Here is a 13,700-nt window from a genome sequence, read left to right on the forward strand (position 1 = left end):
AAGAGCCGCTCTGGAAGCTGTTGAGGGTGGGACGAGACATTTCCAGCTGCAGGTTCATCTCCGTTATTGTGCGTGGCACTGACACCATCCACTGAATGTGCCTTAAGATTGGGCACCGGGATAGAAGGCTTCCCCTTGTTAGTAGCGATAGTCATGAATGGTTATAGTCTATTTACCATGCACTCAGCATAGGCATCCTTCATTCACACAACACGTATTTATCAAGTCCCAGGCACTGTGCTAGACAGTGGGGAGACAATGGTGAATAAAGCAGGAAGATTCCAGGCTGACACAGAGCTCACATGAGTAACGCAATGAACTAGAAAATGCTGGCAAAGAGTAAGATGATGAAACTAAGTGTGTGTGTATGCATGAGAGAGGGAGAGAGGGACAGCCAGCCACAGAGAGAGAGAGAGTGCAAACTAAGGGTTATACTTAAGGTTTTGCAGTCACAGGTGACCACTCGGAGAAGCTGACTTCTGAGCAGAGATCTGAAGTTGCCAGGACATCAGTCAGGTGAGATCAGGGAAAGGGCATTCTAGGCACAGGGAACAGCAAGTGCAAAGGCACTGAGGTGGGAACAAACTTGGCGTGTTCACGGAAGCAGGGCAGTGGAGGGCTGAAACTTGGTGAGCAAGGGAGAAGTGGGGCGGGCATCAGGGCCAGAGCACCAGAGGGTCTTTTCTTTCCAAGCACAGTGAGAACCTCCTGAGAGGTGTGAAGCAGGGGAATGACGTGATCTGATTTATATTTTGCGAAGACAAACTTGACCTCTCTTTGGGGCAGCAGGAGTGGAGGCAGAGGGACTAGTTAGGGGCCTATTGAAGTTGTCTGGGCAGGAGATGATGGCGGATTGGTATCAGTGGAAATGCAGCAAGGGGCCATTTTCAGGGCATCTTTTGGAAATGAAGCTGACACAGTCTGCTGATGGATTGGCTGCAGGTAAACAGAGAACATGGAGGAATCAAAAGAGAGGAATCAAAACATCCCTATGTCTTTGCCTTGCTTGGTCCAATGGCTTTTCATGTTTGATCCCCATAACTACCCTTTGAGGTGGGTATTATTATCCCCATTCTATGACTGGAGAAACTGAGGCATCCCTAAAGGTCAGAACCAGAACTTAAACCAAGCCCGTTTGCCTCTAGAGGCCATTTGGAATCCTCTCTGCTCATGATTTCCCTTCTCTCCTTGTTTGCATTGCTCCATTCCTTCCTCAGGGACTGGCTTGCCACCCAGGATCCAGCCCTTTTCCCCTTGCTTTGGGTGAGAGACCAGGTTGGTGTAGCTCAGTCGGGTAACCCCTGAAATGTCAGATCATGTCAACTCTCTGAGGGCAGAGATCAGCGGGGCAGAAAGTGCCTCTGGAACCCGCTCTGGGAAGTGTGTCTCACCAACCCTTTGAATGCTACCCGGGATCTCTGGGCGGACCCCCCGCCCCCGTTCCCCTGATGGCTTCTAGCTTTCCACTGGTGACAGCTTGGATGATCTCCTGTGACAGGGGGAATATGCAGCCACAGGGATGCAACTCTGTGCCCGGGAAATGTCACCTCCAATTGATGTCACAGAGGAGAGAGAAGCAATTAAGGCGCCAGCCAATTCTTGAAGCTCTGGCTCCAGGCGAACTGTGGGCGTTGGAGAGGGAGATGGAGGAGCAAGGAGCAGGGAAGGAATAGCAGCAGGGAGAGGGTTGAAGAGGAGAGGGCAAGTTAGGAAAAGATGCCCATTTTCTGGCACAGAGTAGGTCTGCAATAAGTGTGTGTTGAAGGGATAAATGAAGATCGTATTGGATGCTGTGGTGTGACACCCAGATCTCCCTGCCCTCAGAACCAATGGACTCATTCCTCTAGCTCCAGAGATGTAAGATGTTTCAGGCTCACAGCTGAGTCTCTCTGCAGGACCTGCCCTTGGCTGAAGGGAGATACTTGCCCACTCTCCAGGGAAAGCCTACACCCAGTGACTGATGGATTTGCGTGTAGAAAGATGAAGCCCCTTTGCATTGACTTAAACCAGCTCTGATGGACCATCCCGGCTTCTGAGCTCCCTGTAGGATTGACTGAGACAACTGCATCACAGCCCACATTCTCCCTCTGCCCAATCCTGCTTCCTTTGCTTCCTTGCAGGGGTTGTTCCTGCTAGCAATCCCCAGTAAAATCACTGCATGCAAACCTCTGCCTCAGAAGACCCCATCTCCAACAAATACCTTACAGTGACAAGAATCTTTGGTGTATGGCTATTTATAATGTTCATCCCTCCTTCCAAGTTCTACGAGGAAAGGATTGTTGCTGGATTAAACCCTGGGTTCCCTGTTGTTGTGGAGAATCTGGGTAATGGGTGAAATGGAGCAAAAATTAAAGAAATCACAGAGGATTCTGTATCTGCATCATAAATATTCCCAGAGTTTAGGTAGAGCTAGAAAATCTGTGAAGCTGGAGTTTCAGAGATGGATATTTTAAAAGGGGAGAGAGAGAAGGTATTTCCAGGTGTAACTAACATCCGAATGGAAGGTACTGAGAGAGGCAGGAGTGAGAATAAAATTTTAAAGATGTGTACTGTACAGTCACAATGCACCATCCCCTCCTTCCTTGGGATTTGCTTGAGAGAGGGATATTTGGAATACTTTTACTTTGTTTTCTGACTTCAGAGACCGGGCTGCATGGGAGGCTGGGATTATTTGGGTTACAAGTATGACTGAATGGAAAGGGAGTAGATGAAAGTGAAGGAAGAGAAGATAACTATGAAGTAACAGGAGGTATAGAAAAAAAGAAGATACATCCCTATGACTTGGAGAAGAGTCAAACAGAATTAAGGAGAAAAAGGATGAAATTAGAGTGAGAAAGACATATTCCTCACAGTATCGGACATGTCAGCCAAGTTGCCAACACGCCCAATACTTTTCCATCATTAAAACTGCTCTGTCTGCAGCTCCCTGTGGGGTGAGTATACAGAGGCTGGTCTTTGCACAGAAGTTGGCTCTAATTAGCTCAAGGATGTGTGTTAATTAGGTTAAGATCCAGCAGCTATGACAAAGGGCAAAATAATAATAACCCAAGAAAACTGTGATGTTTATTTCTCTTGCAATGGTCCAAGCATAAGCAGTGCCATTGGCTTGATTATCCCACAGTGATGGAGTCCCACTCCCTAGTTCCTTCCGTCTCATTTCTCTGTGTTAACACTTGGGGTCTAAGGTGACTGCTCCAGTTCCTGCCATAAAGTCTGCATTCCGTTCAGTGGGATGGGAGGGAGGGGGCATAGAAGTCATAATCTTCCTTTTAAGGCTATGGTCCATCACGTCTGTTGACTTCCTATTGGCCAGAACTTAGTCACATGGCTATGACTGAGATCGAAAGGGAGTTGAAAATAGTCTTTTTTTAAAAAAAAAAAATTTATTTATTTGGCTGTGCCAGGTCTTAGTTGCGGTATGCGGGGTCTTTCAGTTGCGGCATGCGGGGTCTTTTAGTTGCGGTATGCGGGATCTAGTTCCCTTGACCAGGGATCGAACCCGGGCCCCCTGCATTGGGAGCGCAGAGCCTTAGCCACTGGACAACCAGGGAAGTCCCGAAAAATACAGTCTTTACCTAAGGGAGCCATGTGTCCAGTTAAACTTTATGGATTCTATTAGTAAAGAAAGGGTGGAAGGATGGCTATTGAGGGGTAACTGGCAGTCTCTGTCACAGATGGTCACGTGACGGTGATCCAAACATTGGGGCTGATGAAGTTGACCTGAAGCAGTTGTGGCCCATTACAGACTAAATATGGGTGGGGACTGTGGGTGGGGGAGGATCTGGGTAGTTGAGAAAAGGAGGAGAATGGAGTAGGCAGGTCCCGAGGGAGGAAGCGGCGTACAGGGTGATCAGCCCTCAAGCTGTGAAATCACTTTCAGTGCTCAGTTCTGAATATACGTATTGTTACACGTCAGGATGCTTTGGGCTGGGAGTAACAGAAAACCTGGACTCAAACTTAGACAACAATTAAAGCTGTATCCTCATGTTGTGGAAGTCCAGAGGTAGGGTGGACTCAGGCAGGGACCGAGAAGCTCAGTGATGTCTCCAGTGATTCAGGGACTCAGGCTCATTCACTCTAACATCTTCATGTGTGGCTTCATCCTCGGGCTGGCTGGTTCCACTCATTATCACAATATGGTGACCAACAGCTATGAGGCAACAGGTTTCCTTGGTCATACCTGCCGGTAGAGATTGAGAGAGAAGAAACTGTTCTACGCTCAGATGCAAAAGAAGTCCTTCCAATCAGTTAGATTGGACCAGTTTAGATAATATGTACCTCCTCCCCTGGGCTAATAAAAGATGCTTATTGATTTAGACTCAGCTGCTTCTACATGTAGAGATGGGGATGGAGTGGATACCTGGATAAAATCAGAGTTCTCATAGGTTTCTGTTGGCAATCCTAAGGATTCTACTTACCTTACAATAAACTCCCTTTTTCTTAAGGTGGCCTGAGAATGCCTTATCCCTGAAACCCAGAGTGCTTAATTAATGCACCAATAAAAGACTCAAGGCAAGCTACTCCAAAGAGGCTGAAGGAGGAAGAAAAAAAATAATGAAGGGACTACCCTGGTGGTCCAGTGGTTAAGACTCCACGCTTCCACTGCAGGGGGCTCGGGTTCGATCCCTGGTCGGGGAACTAAGATCCCGCATGCCGCAAGGCGCAGCCAAAAAAAAAGAAAAGAAAAGAAAAAGAAAAAAAAGAATAAAGGCCATACATGCTAGTGAGTCTCCAGAATATTGAGAGAAGAAGCGATTGCCAGTGACTTCCAAGGTCATTCAGGACAATTTGTGTGATGGAGAGAAGATATGGCTCTGACTCATCAGAAGCCACTTCAGAGGAAAACCAGGGTCATCCAAGAACATCTTAGGCAGCTTGCAGGTTAGACACCAAGAGGGGGAGTAGAGAACTCCTGTTCGGCATGGACAGAGAGACCGTGAATGGGGCAACCAGTTGTCCTATTGGAAAAGAGCATCCAGTTGATGCCCTAGTTGATGGCTACATCTGGGATGGCGTATAGGTGTCATTCCAAGGGCCACTGTGATTTGTAGTGGCCCTTGGAGCAATCCTTGAGAAGCATTCAGAATCCCAACTAGTGGAGATCCCTGGGCTACTTAGTCCTATTTCAGGACTTTCTTTCTTAGTTTTACTCTCTGCCTTTGAAGAACTATCCCTTAGCAGTTTGGATGTCACTTCCCTTTCGTGTTGAATCTTTCTGGACATGGTCTGAATATCTTCCTTGTCCTGTTCCTCTAAGAAGTGGTATGTCAAAAGGACAGAGGATGGTCTCTGAATTTGGGATTTGAACCCCAGGTTTCTCAACCAACTAGGCGACTCAAAGATACTGTTTCCTTTCTCTGAGCTTCAGGTTCCTCACGTGTGACATAAAGAGAATAATGTCTTTTTGAGATGAATGATCCGAGGACCAGATTTAATAGATACAACAGATCCAGGCTGCTGCTCACTTTGCATTTTGACATCTTGAAAGTTTTTCACTCTAGTTACTCCAGCCCCCAAGATCACAGACCACCTTTTGTTCTTCTGATTTTATTTGTTCATCTATTCCTTCACAACTGCAACTTACAGTGGTGCTGGGGGAATAACTCTGTCCTCATCTTGACGTTCAGATGTAGGTCCAAAGGCACCCTTCTGGACATTCCTGGGTTGGGTTCCCTTCAGCCAAGTTCTTGGGACTTTATACCATCTTCTTTTAAGATGGAGCATATTTGGACACAGTAAATGAATTCATGGCACTTCAAGGACAGATCTAGGTGTTAACACTGAAAGTAACCCAAAGCAAAGAGTGAAATTAATTACACTGAAATTACAAGGTGCTTTTGCGCTGCATCTGAAGATCAAGATGAGGAAAATGTTTGTTTGTTTTGTATCAGGCAATAGCTGTCAAGGAATATAAAAAGCTGAGAGCGCAAGGGGGTCATTTGCAATCGCTATTCTTTTCAGATTTTATACCCCCGTCTAGATTCCCCTGCTGAGAAGCAGGCTGGCCACTCAGACCTGGAAACCCATGCCAGACAGCTAAGTTCTAGAAGTCAGCTCCTGACGGTTTTTGGCAACATTGGGCCTCTTTGGGCCAAGGGTTTAGTGCCAAGAGTAATTGTGATTTACGCCCCTAACCTCTTCGGGTGCAAAATGGTTTTGATTAGATGCATACCACGTTTATTAAGCCTTGCACAAAGCAGGCTGGGGGCTTGGCTGGTCTGCCATAAAAGGGAAGGAGATTTACACGGCTCCCTGCAGGATTCATTTAATCTCTTGGGGATTTACTGACCTTCAATTAGAACTGTTAAGTACTGTTTACACGGTCCCTAATTCATACAAGACTAGTGTAAGGCTGAACTTTGCTTTCATTAAGGACCTATGAATCAAGAAAATAAAAAATAAAAAAGTCTTTGTCACGTAAGATGTGATTTGGGTAAAAAAGCAAAAAAATTGAAAACAAAAAGCCATTAGGAGTTGAAAGTCTTACTTTGTCATCATTCAAGAGTGGCTTGATACTAAAGAGTTGATACATTTTTAGGGTGGGTTTTAAAAAAAAAACCACCTGATTGGAGATTATTCACGTGAGGATCACCTTTACAGTTTTAAAACTTTCTTACAGAGAACTGGGAAAAGACAGATCCTTGAATTCTTTTCTGTTGTTCAAAAATTAGGATTCCCTTTTATTTGCCGGAAGGAAGAGTGCTATTGATCCCTTATCAGGACCAAATATTCACACAGAAATTGCCTTTAGCTGTGCCTTCAAACTGCAGTACATGGACCCCACTGGGTATAGCTAGGATACCAGGGCCACATAAAACCATGAAACATCATCCACGCACATTATTCAAGGATTTGGGAGGAAAGCACACATTTTAAAAGATGTGGGAAAAAGCACAACAGTATTAGATCAGAAGTCACAAACTCAAATGCCCACAGGGGATAGGCAGGTGTAAGAATGAGTGAATTAGTCTGGTTAGGCACTAATTGGTAGAGAACTCATGTTCCTTCTAAAAAGATATCCACTGCTCATCCACAGCCTCAGTAAATACTGTGGGATGACGTGCCAGAAGGTGTCCATCCTTTCTCCTGGCTTTGGGACTCATTCTATGCAAATCGTTCAGAGCCACAGCCTCATGCCAGGAGAAGTGATTTAAAACCCTTGGACGTGTTATGGGCATTGCTCCAATTTCCGCCTTGGAAGCAGAACATTTAAGCTGTGACAACCTAGGGTTGTGTTGAACAAATTCAACGAGAGGGTGGCGTGATAATCACAATGATCTTGTTAATATCGTGTCACTGAATGCCCCCGACTGTCCCGTGTGGCAGGTATTATTATCCTTGTTTGACAGATCGGGAAATGGAGGCTCAGTCAGGTGAAGACCCCTGCTCAGGTAACATATGTGACCACACACGGGAAGAGGCACATGAAGCCTCACACTCAATCTCATTGCCCAGAGCCTGTGTTCTTGGTTATCGTGAAACGCCATGCAGGGACTGGGATGGAATTCTAGTGTTTCCCTTTATTACACAACTTGGCCTCCATTTAGAGTGCATTTTCTGAGGTCCACTGGTGAAACTGACATGAGTCTTTTTTTCTCACTTTCCAGAGAGCAGAAAAATTTCACCTTTGGTTGAAAGGATGAGTTAGAGCACACCCACTTTGGTGATCTGTGATGAGTTTAGCTCTTGCCCAGATAAACTGCAGAGGGCATTTAATGGAGAAACTACCACACCTCTACCCTTGGTGGCTTAAAGTCTCTATCTTTGGTTGGGTTTTTCCAGAATTAACTGGGATTTGAAGACAGATAGTTTAGTTGAGAAGTGATTCCAGGAAGCACATGTAGAGAAATCAGGAAATGAAGAGAGTGTATTAATAAGCAAGTTACAACCATGATGTAGGGTTGCCAGATAAAATAAAAGACACCCAGTTAAATTTGAATTTCAGGTGAACAGCAAATAATGGTTTTTTTTTTTAACCACGTGGCATGCGGGATTCCCCCACCAGGGATCGAACTGGTGGCCCCTGCAGTAGAAGCATGGAGTCCTAACCACTGGACTGCCAGGGAATTCTGAACAACAAGTAATGTTTAAATGTATGTCCCACATATTCCATGGGACCTACCTATGCTGTTTTTCATTGTTTATCTGAAATTCAAAGTTAACTGAGCTTGCTGTATTATTATTTGCTAAATCTGACAGCCCTATACTTAGGACTCCTGAAAGGTGGTGTCCAGCATGCTTAAGAACTGTTCCGCCTGAGAAGCAGGGAAGCAGGAACATTCATCCTCTATCTTACATTTGTCATCGGTTGAGAGCTACTTCCGGGCTCATCAACTCCCTGGCAATTCTGGCCTGCCTTGCTCAAGGCTGAACCTGTTCCTTCAGGTTGAGAAAGCCCCAGGCAGGAGGACACAGGTGCTTGTACCTGTGGGACTTGGGTAAGGGGACTGAGGTGCTTAGGCTCCAAATGTAGGGAGGCGCTAACTCTCAGGTCATGGGAGTGCAGGGTCAGCCTTATTCTCCTCACCCTGGCCTGGCCCTGGCTTGCAGGAAGACGTCTTTGGCAAGCATGAAAACCTTCAGTGGTGAGGGGATATAGGCCAGGCATCGACAGCATCTGCTATAGTCTTCCATGAGCTTACAGACAAAGATCGCAGGGTAAAGGATGCCAGGTAGGAAATTCTGCTCCTCTGAGAGTTTTCCTTTTGGTTCAGGGTTCCCCAAATTTATAAAGACCTGCCTGTTTTACATATGAAGAGGAAGATACTTCAGTCCTTCTCACTGGATTCCCAGGTCTCTCTACTATTTACTTTATTTGTTCTTTTTTTTTTTTAATGATTTCAATAAGTTTTTATTTAGGTGGGGTGACATGGAATAAAATGCATTTTTGTCAACTCCCTTTGGTCTTTGTTTTCCTCAATTTATCTTCTACAGTAGATTTTATTGTATGAGATTATTTTTTTCAGTTTATATTGAGTTAACTTGTATTTGTTTTCCATTACTCAAAAGTTATCATTCAGAGTCCTCTTCAAATTCTACTAACTTTCTTTTTTTATTTTTTAACATCTTTATTGGAGTATAATTGCATTACAATGGTGTGTTAGTTTCTGCTTTATAAGAAAGTGAATCAGTTATACATATACATATGTTCCCATATCTCTGCCCTCTTGCATCTCCTTCCCTCCCACCCTCCCTATCCCACCCCTCTAGGTGGTCACTTTATTTGTTCTTTTTTTTTTTTTTTTATAAAGGAATTCCTTTATTTTTATTATTTATTTATTTATTTTTGGCTGTGTTGGGTCTTCGTTTCTGTGCAAGGGCTTTCTCTAGTTGCGGCAAGCGGGGGCCACTCTTCATCGCGGTGCGCGGGCCTCTCACTATCGCGGCCTCTCTTGTTGCGGAGCACAAGCTCCAGACACGCAGGCTCAGTAGTTGTGGCTCACGGGCCTAGTTGCTCCGTGGCATGTGGGATCTTCCCAGACCAGGGCTCGAACCTGTGTCCCCTGCATTGGCAGGCGGACTCTCAACCACTGCGCCACCAGGGAAGCCCACTTTATTTGTTCTTAGCTCATGTTAGTTTTCTGCAGCCCAGTGTTACCTAGCGTATCACATCTCTTCTATGATAATCATGTAACGATTGTCTAGTCCAGGAAGTGGGACTGGTGGCACTTTGGAGGTGCCCATTTTTTCTTGGAAGAGATGCTACAGATGAGATCAATCTGAACTGATGATGAAGGAGGTGAGGAAGCAAGGCGCGCCCAATCTCATGCCCAGAGATTCTCTTCATCTGCCCTGTGTGATGACAATGTGGTGGATGGCAATAGAAGAGAGATCTCTCCTCCACTCCCTCGTTTTGCTCATCCTGCTGTTCACATGTTAATGGGCATTGAGTGTCTTCTCAGTTCTGGATGCTACACTTGGTCATTTTATCGACAGCAGAGGGGTCAGCCTATTGTAGGCAACCGAGTGTTTTTACGTCCTGTTTGCAATTCTCAGGAGAAGGCATGGTTTACCTTGAGTAGTGACATGCTGCACTGTCAACAAGTTCTTCATGTTGTTTAAAGTCCTCCTATAATTTATAATTCTTTACTTACTTATATTTTTCTACTGATCTTTACTTACATTTTTTTATCCATATGGTAGAGTGGTTTCGAGTACGAACTTTGGACTTGGAAATGGGGGTGAATTCTGCCCCCTACACTTGCTAAATGTGAGATCTGGAAGCCAGGCAGGTCACTTGACCTTTGTGCTCAAGTTCTCTGCCTACAGAGTGGGGATGAGAATGCTGTTTATCATAGGGTGTTGTATAAGAGTCAGCAGAGGCCAAGTCTTGCTACAGTAATTACCAACCTCTAAATCGCAATGGCTTAAACCAACACAGATTGATTTCTTACTCATGATATATGTTCTTTGCACACCAGCAGGGGCCTCTTTTCTGTTATCCCCACCTTCAGACTAAGAGTAACCAAAGAACATTTACAAAAACAGAGGATATTTCAAGATAAGATGGATTAATGGGTGAGCTCAACACCCACTTTGTTGACCTGATAGTGAGTTTAGCTCATCTCTAGATAATTCTAAATGGGATTTGCAAGATTTAACCTCGATGGGTTAAGATGGCTATTTCGGAGTGGGTAATCCCTAAAGCAACTAGGATTTGAATGCAAGAAGAAGTTTTTGGGAAGTGATTCCAGGAAGCATTGATAGGGGAGTGAGAAAACCAGAAAGGAATGGAAAGGAGCCAGTACAGGGTGTGTTAGTAGGCAAGTATGGCGCTCTGGGCAACTAGCAACTCAATCCATATGGCGACCATGGCCAACTGGAGTGGCACTTTTCATGGTGGCAAGGGGAAGGTCATATGCATCAGGGTCATGCCCTGGCAATTAGATGCTCCAGCCAGGCAGTGACAGGCATAATTGTCTCCCATACTCAATTGGCCAGAATTAGTAACTTGGCCCAACCCAAATATAAGAGACGTAGGGAAGTACAGTTGTCCTAAGGGCAGAAAGCGAACCAGGCATATTATTGAACAGCACTTACGTTTATCACAGGTGGTTGTGGGATTCGATGAGATAATATTTGTAAAGCATATGGTATAGAAGTTGGCACAGAGTGAATGCACAATAAATGTTGGTTGCTCTTTTAATTATGAAGATATATGCCCCACTAGATTATGAACAATGTAAGGGGAGGGATCTCATCTTACTTCTAATAATACTATCCTTTATTGTTGAATACTTTCCATGTGCTGAGTACTTTGCCAAATAGCATCCTCACCACAACCCCAGGAGGTAGGTAACTATTATTTTCAGTGCCATTTTACAGATGAGGAAACTGAGTCTTAGTGGGATTAAGTAAGATGCTCAGTCTCATCTGGGAAGTAGGCGGCAGTGCAAGGATCTAAACCCATGCCAAAGCCCACGCATTTGGCATCACACTCTAGTGCCTCCGTCTTTGTACTGCTGGCATCCAGCACCAAGCCTTATGCAGAGTAGGGGCGCCATGAATATTTGCAGAACTGGCTAGAGTAACTTTTTTGACCTTGTAAGTGCATCAAAGGCCTTCCACTGACTCCTTCCTCTAGCATGCATTCCTCCCAAAGATGGCAATGTGCCAACTGTTTTACACTGTTGGCCCAAACAACCTTCTTCTTGCCATTTAATTACTGTACATAATTCCAAGATTCGGCATTCCTCATCACCTGCCCTATGCCTCCTCTTCTCTTCCTGGTCAAATCCAGAGATATATCTGATATATCTATGGGTACCATGACTCTTCTTGGTCTAAGAGGTGGGCACAATATTCCAGAAATTTCCAAGGCAACTAGAACAACCTCCTTAAAGTTTTAAGAGCTTACCATCACCTAAAGTTGCTATTCCTTTAGGGTTCTAATCTTTTTCCTAGTCTCGCCATCTTAAAAAAAGAAATGGAATTTCATTTGGGGGGCCCTCTGAGAATCTGACAACCTCTCCTTCCTTTTATTCAATTACAGGCCGAAAATATCAGCTGGCTTTCATCTGACTTCTTGTCTATGAATATTACGTTCTGAGGAAACGTAATGTTTAGTAGCACCCTACTAAATAGTATGCTCTGCATTTTTTTTTGTCCTTTTTTTTGGTGGAGTGGGGGGTCATGGTAGACAAATAAAAATAATTCTGAGGTTATCTGAGAGCTGACATTCCACACAATAACAATAAGAACGTTTTCCAAATTTAAAACTCTGATGGAGGAAGTGGGTTACAATAGAAGCAACCTTTGACCCTGATCAGTCATAATGGTTTCCTGGATTCAGGGATATTATGGGCTGGAGCCAAGGGTTTCAGCAGAGAGAGCACAAGATGTGTTAAACTTAGAACACATTGTGTGAGTTCCGGGTGGGGCTGTTGGAGGGACATCTTTCTTCCTTTCCGGTGAAAATGATTCCTTTCCAAACAAGGATCTGGATCTTTCTCACTCTCTGGCCTGTTTATTTGTTCTGCTGCTGATTTGAAGAAGAATTTTGCATTCCTTAAGATATCAATGAATTGGAAAGTCTACACTCTGGGAACCATTTCTAAGGATTATTCACCCCCAAGTATTTATTGAGTGATGGCTGTGTGCCAGACACTGTTCTAGATGTTGGGATATAGCAATAAGCGACAACAATAACGGAATCAGGCAACAAGCCCTATCCTTGTGAAGCTTCATTCTGTAGCATGCTTCCTCACCTTTAGTGCTCCTGACATTTTGAACTGGAGAATTCATTGTCGTGGTGGCAGCGGTGGAGGCGGGATGGCCTGTGCACTGTAGGATATTTAACGGCATCCCTGACCTCTGTCCACCTGATGATGTCAGCAGCTCCCTTCCCCAGTTGTGACAACCAAAAATATCTCTAGACTTTGCTAAACATCTTGGAGGCAAAAATCACTCTTGGTTGAGAACCACTCTTCTGTTGGGAGGGAGACAGACCATAAACTATGAACTAATAAATAGGTAAATAGCAAGTTATAGAGGCTGTTAAAGGTCAGTAAAGACATGGAGTAGGCTAAGGAGGGTTGAGTCTTGGCAGTTAGGTGGGGATGAGAGATTCCTGTAATTTAAATGATGTAGTTGGGGATGTCCTTATTGACAAGGGGACATTTGACAAAGACTTGAAGGAAGCAAAGCAGTGAGCCAGTGCCATGGAGGAAGAACATTCCAGAAGGAGGGAACAGCCTGTGCAAGTGGCCTGAGCATACCCAGTGGTCTCAGAGTCATCAAGGGGGTCGGTATGGCTGACGTGGAGGGAGCCAGGAGAAGATGCTCAGAGACGAAGCAGAGAGATAAAAGGAGAGCGTGTTCAGGCCATGCAGCCTGGGACCTTTACGGCCACTGTCAAGGCTTTGCTTTTCTCCGAGAGGAAAGGAAATCACTGTCTGATTTTGAACAGAGGCATGATATGATCTGTCTTTTTAAAAAATTTTTTAAAATAGGACCACTCTGGCTGCTGCTGGGTTGAGAACAGACTGTAGGGAGGCAAGGAAAGAAGTAGGGCCATGGCGAGTCAAACTTGGACTCCAGGCAACTTACAGGGATGTGTCCCCGTTTGGACCTGGCTAGGCATCTAAAGGTTTCTACGGACATCATCTCCTTCTATTAAAGACGCATACACGGTGGCCAGTTGTAGCTGCCTGATATAGTAGACCATCAAGGGAAACGGGAGTTTGAATTGGCCTTATTTT

Source organism: Eschrichtius robustus, chromosome 14 (genome assembly GCF_028021215.1).
Source record: "Eschrichtius robustus isolate mEscRob2 chromosome 14, mEscRob2.pri, whole genome shotgun sequence".
Taxonomy (NCBI): domain Eukaryota; kingdom Metazoa; phylum Chordata; class Mammalia; order Artiodactyla; family Eschrichtiidae; genus Eschrichtius; species Eschrichtius robustus.